The sequence below is a fragment of the Apium graveolens genome, chromosome 2 (assembly GCF_009905375.1).
Source record: "Apium graveolens cultivar Ventura chromosome 2, ASM990537v1, whole genome shotgun sequence".
In the NCBI taxonomy this organism is placed as follows: domain Eukaryota; kingdom Viridiplantae; phylum Streptophyta; class Magnoliopsida; order Apiales; family Apiaceae; genus Apium; species Apium graveolens.
In genome coordinates this window covers 228,656,848-228,666,928 of record NC_133648.1, presented here as the reverse complement: position 1 = coordinate 228,666,928, position 10,081 = coordinate 228,656,848, and positions in this window count along the sequence as shown.

The window sequence follows — 10,081 nt, the reverse complement described above, 5'->3', positions numbered from 1 at the left end:
CCATGTCAGAGGTTGTTTTAAGAACTTTTCTTAAAGTCAGAGTAAGATCATCCTTTTCATCAGTGATTTCTTCATTCTCAGGAGGCACATAAACCTTGATAGGTTCACCAACCTTTTCTTTACCCTTGGATCTTGGATCTATCTGCGGTTGTGATTTAGCCAATGTTGCTTCAGCATTTGTCCTTTCTTTTATCACAATGCCTTTGAGTTTTGGAAGTGTCTTTTTATCAGAAGCTTCAGATTTAGATGTGACTTTCTCTGATTTAATTCTGGCTTCTTCTTCCATTAAACTCTCCAAGTCCATTCCTGGATTTTCCTGAAGAAATAACTGTCTTGACATTTCTTCATCAAGATCTAAAAGTTCATCAGAACTTATCCTATTACCAGTAGCAGAACTAATTCTTTTCCCAGTATCAGAACTTGTCCTGTGACTTGTGCTTTCAGCTTTTCTTGATGAGAAACCTCTACCTTGACTATGACCTCTACCCATTCCAGAGTTTTTTTGATCATCCTTTTGATCATCCTTCCCTTTCAGTGTCTTGTCAGTCTTGCATTTGGACTTAATTACTTTCTCCCCCTTTTTGGCATCAGCAGGTAGTAAAAGAGAGACAAGCAATTCCACTGAGGCTTGGATTTCAGTAAGTTGAGATTGCTGAGAAGCTTGATTTTTCAGAATATCATCAATCTGAGCTTGTTGTGTGTCTTGAGTCTTCTCAATATAAGCAATCCTGTCAAAGGTAGGTTGAAAGAACTTTTTCTTATCAATCTTGTGAACTTGTTCTTGCTTCATTAGTTCTTCCCTTAAGAGATGTAACTCTGCATGAGTATGCGAATGAAGACCTTGTAAATGTTTAGTACTCAATGCAGTGACTCTAAGTTGTGTTTTGAAATCATCAGTATTTAACATCTCATCAGCTTTTGTCAATGGCTCAGCAAGATGCTTTGCAGTTGGAACACAGGTGACTGAGTTCCATTCCTTAGTCCACTCCTGTCCTGCAGGAGTTTTACTCCAAGGCATTGGTGCCTCTCTGGTAACAAACTTCTTAACAAGTTCTGACTTAAGAATAATTTGTTGAGGAGCATGTCCTGAAGGACCTGCTTCATCAGCATCTGTATTTGGAGCAACATCACTAGTATCTCCAGCATTTGCAGCATCAGAACTTAAAGAATCAGTATCTTCTGATAAAACAACAGTGTGAGTAGCAATGGAGGCTTCAGCATCCTCTAATTACTGATCTGGTTCTAAGTTCTGATCAACAGCCATATCCCGATGCTCACCTATATTCTGATCATCAGCATCTAGATGCAGAGAAGGTGTAGTAGATAACTCTAGAGTTTGTACAGCATCAGTAACAGGTGTTGTTGATGGATTAGTTGTTGTTGGAGCTTCTAAGAGAATTACTTCAGGCACAACCAAGGTCTGAACATCAATATTAGCACTTGTGCCTGGATCAACAGGAGATACAGATGGTGTGTTGACCTTTTCAGAAACAGCTTCCTGAGATGGAGTTGATGAAGAAGAAGTGACTTTAGCAAATTCCTTTTCTTGTGAGATCAGAGATTCCTGATCCCCTTCCTTAGCTGCTGCTTCTTCATCATCTGAAACTGGCCTTTTTGCCCTCTGTTTCTTGTATCTCTTTGTAGATATGGATTCCTTGGGAGTGTCAGGAACAGTCATTCTTCTAAGCCTCTTGAGAAGCTTAGATCCCCCAATTCCAGAATCCTTCTGAGAAGTCACTTTCAAAGCTTCTTTAACAACAGGTTCTGAAGAAGGAACCTGTTCCTCAGTATCAGATTCATCTCTCAAAGCAATCCTCCTTCTCTTTTGAGGTGTTTGAGGAACAGTCTTTGTCCTCTTAGGTTTGGAAGATGAAGGCTTCACAGTAGGTGCTGAGGATGAGGGTTGAACTGTCTGTGAAGTGGAGAGATAGGATTTGATATATTGCCTGAGGGTTGGTTGAGTAGAATGAGTGGTAGGTGCTGATGGTTGTTGTGGTGTTTGTGTTAGGAATATATGTGCATTAGTTTGATGATATGTTTAACAAAACACTTAAGTAGAAGTTTAGTGTTTGTAGCCTCAACGGATAAGACCACTTTGGCTATCCGTTGATGGTGCAGCTTTACTTAGAAATAAGTCTAGTGTTGTAGCATATTTCAGTCTCTGTATTTAAGATATAATTCTTAGAAGTTGAGAGAAAATATAAGTCATGTTGACTACTAGAAGATATGCAAATAGGAAGGCCAATTGTAAATATTTCATGCCTTGTAATTTTGTATAAATGAAGTGGTATCAACGGATGTCTTGAAGACCTTCAACAGATGAGAAACAAAGCTTCAACGGATGTCTCTAAAGCTTCAACGGATAGAGCTTCAACTGCTAACACATCAACGGATAAAGCCATCAACGGATGAAGGCTTCAACGGATGTTCTGTTAAATAGCAGTTGATAAGTGGTAGTTGTAACAGCAGACAGAGGCACATAGGTTGACAGAGATAACTGAAATGTGGAAGCCTAATTTCAGGAACATCAGAAAAAGCAGCCGTTCTACTCTAGTACAAAGAGGCAATAGTCAACAAAGTACTTGAGTGATATGGAGAAGAAACAAGTGGAGAACTTATTTTATTATTGTATTTTTATCTTTGTCTTCACTTGTACACTTGGTGATATATAAACCAAGTAGCAGCTAGTAATTAGATAAGAATTTTTCCAGTGCTGTTTAGAAAAATCTTGAGAGAAAAATTATCTAGTTTGTACTAGGATGCAGCTGTGATCAACATCTTGAATCACAGATTTTCTGAAATACCATCTCTGGTGGAACAACAATCCACCAGAAAAGTTTTTAAGGTCTGTTGTGTTCTTTACATTAGTGCTTGAATATATATCTGTCTGTATTAGCTTAAAGCAATTCACACACTTGTTTATCTTGAACACAAAGCCTTCAAAACTGCTCAAAACTTGAAAAAGTTTTGAGATTTACATTCAACCCCCCTTTTGTAAATCTCATTGTTAGTCCACTAGGAATAACAATTGGTATCAGAGCAAGCTCTTGACACACAAAGAGTTTAAAGATCTTGGAAACTAACAAAGATGAGTAAGAAGGATATTGGAGTAAAAATCCCAGTTCTTGACAAAGACAGTTATCACCATTGGAAGGTGAAAATGCACCTTCATCTACTCTCCCAAGATGAAGGTTATGTAAACTGCATTGAGAATGGTCCTCATATTCCCCATAAAGTAGCCACAGTTGCTACGGCCACAATTGCTGTTGGTCAATCCATTCCAAAACCTAGAGCAGAATGGACAATGGAAGACACAAAAGAAGTCCACAAGGATAAGAAGGCTATGAACATTTTGTTTAATGGTCTTGACAAGGATATGTTTGATAATGTGATAAATTGCATAACTGCCAAAGAGGTTTGGGACACAGTTCAGCTACTGTGTGAAGGTACAGAACAAGTAAAAGAAAACAAAATGCAGCTTCTCATTCAACAGTATGAGTATTTTCATTTTGAAGAAAATGAATCTTTAAATGACACATTCAATAGATTCCAAAAGCTGTTGAATGGACTGAAGCTGTATGGTAGAGTGTACTAGGTGAAGGATTCAAATCTTAAATTTTTAAGATCCTTGCCAAAGGAATGGAAACCCATGACTGTCTCCTTGAGAAACTCTCAAGATTATAAGGACTTCACTCTTGAAAGATTATATGGAATCTTGAAGATTTATGAACTAGAGCTGGAACAGGATGAGGTATTGGAGAAGGGAAGAAAGAAAGGAGGTTCAGTTGCCTTGGTAGCTGAAAATGAGAAAGAATGCAGACAAGAAACTGTGAGATCAACATCAAACTCCAAAGATGGCACAAGCAAATCAGAATCAAGCAAGGGTAAGGAGCAAGTTACTGAGAATGAAGACAACTCCAGCCAAGATGACTCTGATGGTATTGATGAGCATCTTGCATTTCTGTCCAGGAGATTTGCAAAGATGAAATTTAGGAAAAACACTAGAGCCACTAAACCTCATAAGAACATGGTGGACAAATCCAAGTTCAAGTGTTTCAAATGTGGTATAAGTGGACACTTTGCAAGTGAGTGCAGAAAGCCAACTTCTAAAAAGAAGAAATTTGACCAAGTAGATTACAAAAAGAAATATTTTGATCTGCTCAAGCAAAAGGAGAGGGCTTTCATTACTCAAGAAAAAGACTGGGCAGCTGATGGAGAAGAAGAGGATGAAGATGTGGAATATGTCAACTTGGCTCTCATGGCTGATTCTGAGGAAAATGAAGTTAGTTCATCAAGCAACCAGGTAATCACTACTGATTTAACACAGCTTACTAAAGAAGAGTGCAATGATGCTTTTAATGACATGTCTACTGAATTGTATCATTTGCGTGTGTCTCTTAAATCACTTGCTAAAGAAAATAGTAGGATTAAAGAGAACAATCTGTTTTTAAGTAATAGAAATGCTGTGTTAGAAGATAAGTTGATTGACCTAGAGAAAACTAAGCTACATTGTATATCTGTTGAAAATGAACTAGCTGAATCTGTCAAGAAAGTAGAAATACTTTCCAATCAATTAGAGAGAGAGCAAGAGGTGATTAAATCCTGGAAGACATCTAGGGATGTTAGTGCTCAAATTTCCAAGGTCCAAGGAATTGAATCATTCTGTGAAACTGCCTGGGATAAAAACAAAAAGAAACTGGAATTAATTGATGGGTTGTCAACGGATGTGGAATCAACGGATGATGAAAGTTATCCGTTGAAGGAAGAAAAGGAGCATCCATTGAAGGTTCCTCAATTAAAACAGGCAGATGTTTCTAAAAGTGAAAATCTAAAAAAACTCAACAAAAAGTTTGGTTCAACTTCCAAGAACTTTGTCAAAGAAGAAGCAAGCACATCCAAAGATTTCAGTAAGGTGAATATAGGACACATGACCTTAGAACAGTTAAAGAATAGGCTCAAAATGGTTGAGGATAAAAAGGAAACTAAAAGGAAATCTAATAGAAATGGGAAGGTAGGGGTTAACAAACATAACAATTACACACCTGATAAGTATGCTCCTAGAAAAAGCTGTGTGCATTGTAGTAGTGTTAATCATCTATCTGCTAATTGCAAATCTATTAAGAAAACTCCCATACATGTACCCTCTTTCATGCCTAATATGTCTGCATCACCTCTGCATGCTATGCCTGTTATGTCTCAACAGAATCCTTATGCACATTTTGCAAACGTGCCATATTTTAACAATCCTTATCTAGCTGCATTTAGTATGCCTCAAATGCCATACAATATGTCAATGTGGAATAACATGCTTGCACAATCCATGCCTTATCAAATTCCAAATGTGCTAAATAATTCTGTGACTAACCCTACACCTCAACCAACTACATCTAAGATCAAGGTTGACTCAAAGTTACCTAAGTCTAAAGATGCAGGAGGAATGAAGTCTAGGAGAAAGGCTAACAGGAATGGACCCAAGGAAACTTGGGTACCAAAATCAACTTGATTGATTTTATGGTGTGCAGGGAAAAAGAAGAAATCTATGGTACTTGGACAGTGGCTGTTCAAGACACATGACAGGAGATTTCTCCCTGCTCACTGAGTTCAAGGAGAGAGCTGGCCCTAGCATAACCTTTGGAGATGACAGCAAAGGGTTTACTATGGGATATGGCTTGATTTCAACAAGGAATGTCATCATTGATGAAGTTGCATTAGTTGATGGTCTCAAGCACAACTTACTGAGTATCAGTCAACTATGTGATAGAGGGAATACAATTTCCTTCAATTCAGAAGCCTGTGTTGTCACCAGCAAGAAAGACAACAAAGTGGTTCTAACTGGAGTTAGAAAAGGGAATGTGTACTTAGCTGACTTCAACTCTACAGATGCAGAATCTATTACTTGTCTCTTTAGCAAAGCAAGTTCAGTTGAGAGTTGTCTATGGCACAAGAAGCTATCCCATTTGAATTTCAAGACAATGAATGATCTAGTCAAAAAGGACTTAGTTAGAGGAATTCCTCTAGTTGAATTCTCAAGGGATGGTTTGTGTGATGCTTGTCAGAAAGGCAAACAAAGGAAAGCATCATTCAAAAAGAAGCTTGAAACAACAATTGATGAACCATTACAGCTGCTGCATATGGATTTGTTTGGACCAGTCAATGTATTGTCAATTGCAAGAAAAAGATATTGCTTAGTGATTGTAGATGATTTCTCAAAGTTTTCATGGGTCTATTTTCTTGGATCAAAGGATGAAGCAAGTGAAATCATTATCAATCACATCAGGAAAGTCAATAATCATCCTGACTTGAAGGTTAGGAATATCAGGAGTGACAATGGAACTGAGTTCAAGAATTTGTCAATAAGGCTGTTCTGTGAAGAAAATGGAATCATGCATGAGTTCTCAGCTCCAAGAACACCTCAGCAAAATGGGGTAGTTGAAAGAAAGAACAGATCTTTGATTGAGGCTGCCAGAACAATGCTTGAAGAATCAAAGTTACCAACATATTTCTGGGCTGAAGCTGTTAATTGTGCCTGCTACACTCAGAATATTTCTTTGATCAATCAAGCTGAAGGCATGACTCCTTATCAGTTATTCAAGAGAAGAAAACCAACTCTAAACTTTCTTCATGTCTTTGGATGTAAATGCTTTATACTGAGGAATCAATCTGACCATAAAGGGAAGTTTGATAAAGGCTGATGAAGGGATATTTGTTGGTTACTCAGCTGGAAAATCTTATAGGGTCTACAATCTAAGAACCAACATTATTATGGAATCTGTGCATGTTGTGTTTGATGATAAAAAGATTGATGGACTAACAGATGAGGGACACAATGAGAGACTCAAATTTGACAACATTGAGATATATTGTGATGATAGTGAAGAGGAGATTGATGGAGATGACACTTCAAAAGGGATTCAAAATATGCCCTTGGATAATGCACAAAATTCTGCACCCGTTGATAGAGGCAATGCAGTATCCGTTGAAAGACATAGTGCATCATCCGTTGAAGTACAAAATGAAGCATCCGTTGATCATAGTTCATCAATGGATAATCGATTTACATCATCAGTTGATAGAACTCCAAATTCCCTGCAAAGAACCAACAACTCAGGGGGAGTTTCAACTAATCAACACTCTGTCTCACATCATGACAATACTGAGGCCACCTCATCTAGAGCACATCTTCCACCTCAAAGGAAATGGACCAAGAATCATCCCTTTGAACTGATCATTGGTGATGCATCATCTAAAGTGCAAACAAGAAAAGCTACTCAAGATGAATGTCTATATAGTAGTTTTCTATCTCAGGAGGAACCTAAGAAAGTGGAAGAAGCTTTATTGGATCCAGATTGGATATTAGCTATGCAGGAAGAGCTGAACCAATTTGAGAGAAACAAAGTTTGGAAGCTGGTACCCAAACCAAAGAACAAGAGTCCTATTGACACAAAATGGGTATTCAGAAACAAGATGGATGAAAATGGCATTGTCATAAGGAATAAAGCCAGATTGGTTGCTAAAGGCTATTCTAACAAGAGGGAATAGATTTTGATGAAACATATGCTCCTGTTGCAAGACTTGAAGCCATCAGAATTTTTCTAGCCTATGCAGCCCATGCCAATTTCAAAGTCTATCAAATGGATGTCAAGAGTGCATTTCTAAATGGGAAATTAGAGGAAGAAGTCTATGTAAGTCAACCTCCAGGGTTTGAAGATCCAAATTTTCCAGACTATGTGTATTATCTGTTGAAAGCACTCTATGGACTGAAGCAAGCACCTAGAGCCTGGTATGAAACCCTATCAAAATTCCTTTTGGAGAATCACTTCACTAGAGGTACTGTTGATAAAACTCTCTTCTTTAGGAATGTTAATGGCTCTAGTATACTTGTTCAAATTTATGTAGATGACATAATATTTGGTTCTAAAGATAATAAACTTTGCAAAAAGTTTGCTAAGCTAATGCAAAGTAATTATGAAATGAGCCTGATGGGAGAACTAACCTATTTTCTTGGTTTACAAGTTAAACAAGTTAGTGATGGAATTTTCATTAGTCAAACTAAATATATTCATGATCTTTTAAAGAAGTTTGACTTAATGGAATGTTCATCTGCAAAAACTCCCATGGCCACTGTCACCAAACTTGAATTAAATAAGACTGAAAAGTCTGTGGACATTACAAGTTATAGAGGCATGGTTGGTTCACTTTTATATTTAACTGCTAGCAGACCAGATATAATGTTTGCTACATGTCTGTGTGCTAGATTTCAAGCTGATCCTAGGGAGTCTCACTTAATTGCTATCAAGAGGATTTTCAGATATCTCAAGGGTACACCAAATTTAGGTATTTGGTATCCTAGAGAATCTGGCTTTGATCTAATTGGTTATTTAGATGCAGACTATGCAGGTTGCAAAATAGACAGGAAAAGTACAACAGGCTCCTGCCAATTCCTGGGAAACAAGCTTGTATCATGGTTTAGCAAAAAGCAAAATTCAGTCTCTACTTCTACAGCTGAGGCTGAATACATTGCTGCTGGAAGTTGCTGCTCTCAAGTGTTATGGATGAGGAATCAACTCCTTGATTATGGACTTCATGTTGACAAAATTCCTATCTTTTGTGACAACACAAGTGCCATAGCCATAACAGAGAATCCTGTGCAGCACTCAAGGACCAAGCACATTGATATCAAGTACCACTTCATCAGGGAGCATGTCATGAATGGTACAGTGGAACTACATTTTGTTCCAAGTGAACAACAAATTGCAGACATATTTACCAAGCCACTTGATAAATCAACATTCACAAGATTGGTAAATGAGCTAGGTATGCTTAATTACTCATAAAATTTATGTCCTTATTGCAATTTGAATTGAAGCCTGAAATGTATTAGTTGCTAGAACAAATTTGACTTTTTAGCACAGATTATTCCATCAACGGATATTTCCTATCCGTTGAAAGTCAAAATTGTTCTGTCAACGGATGTTCATTATCCGTTGAAAGACATATACATTTCTGGAATTTTTTTTATCCGTCAACGGATAAAACTGAAGTACCTTTCAACGGATGACAGTTTACTTTATCCGTTGAAATGTCACATCAGTCGATTCAGGTGTTTCACAGCCGTTGATTCTATTCTCTTAACCGTTGATACTCATACATACAGCTGTATGTATTTGTTTTAAAGATAGTTTTTAGAATACTTACAGTTTATTCTTAAACGGCTGAAACTCACTTACATATATTTATTGTTTAATCTTTTATTTATGCTTTTTAATTTGAGAAAGTATATAAGCCCTTCTGATTTTTCATTTTTACTTTACGCTTTCTTGAAATTTCAAAGCTTTTACCATTTTCTCTCTGCAAAACCTTCAAGTTATTCTCTGTAATTACTACTTACAACAATGGCACCAGTAGTAAAAATTATGTCTCAATCTGGGTTCATCTATTAGAAGAACAATTTCATAGCTTTGGTAGCAAAGAATGAAGCCCACTCAGATTATCACAAAATGATGGACTTCATCAAAAACTGTAAACTTAGCTATGCAATGCTGGAAGCCCCAACGATTTACTGTGAAGTAGTTGAGGAGATTTGGACAACTGCTGAGTTCAACTCCATAGATATGACCATCTCTTTCACTCTTAAAGGTAAAAATCACTGTGTTAACTGTGATGATTTACTAGCATGTTTTAAATTGCCTGAGAACAATGCCATGACACCACACACTGATAATGATGTATCCAGCATGTTAGATTCCATAGGTTATTCTCTTAACTCTGCTAGTTTAGGGAGTATTAAAAGAAAAGGCCTTAGGAAAGAATGGAGTTTTCTTGGGGATGCCTTTATCAAGGTTTTCTCTGGGAAAATTAGTAATTTTGATGCCATAACTTCATCTCTTGTTAATATGCTCTATATGCTTGTTTCTGATAGGTATTTTAACTTTAGCAATTATGTTATGCTAGAATTGGGTACTAGATTAGGTAACAAAGCTAATAGACCTAATAACATCTATTATGCTAGATTCTTTATGTTATTGGCTAACCATGTTGCTGAAGGTTTGGTCATAACCAATGAGAATAACAAACTCAAGTG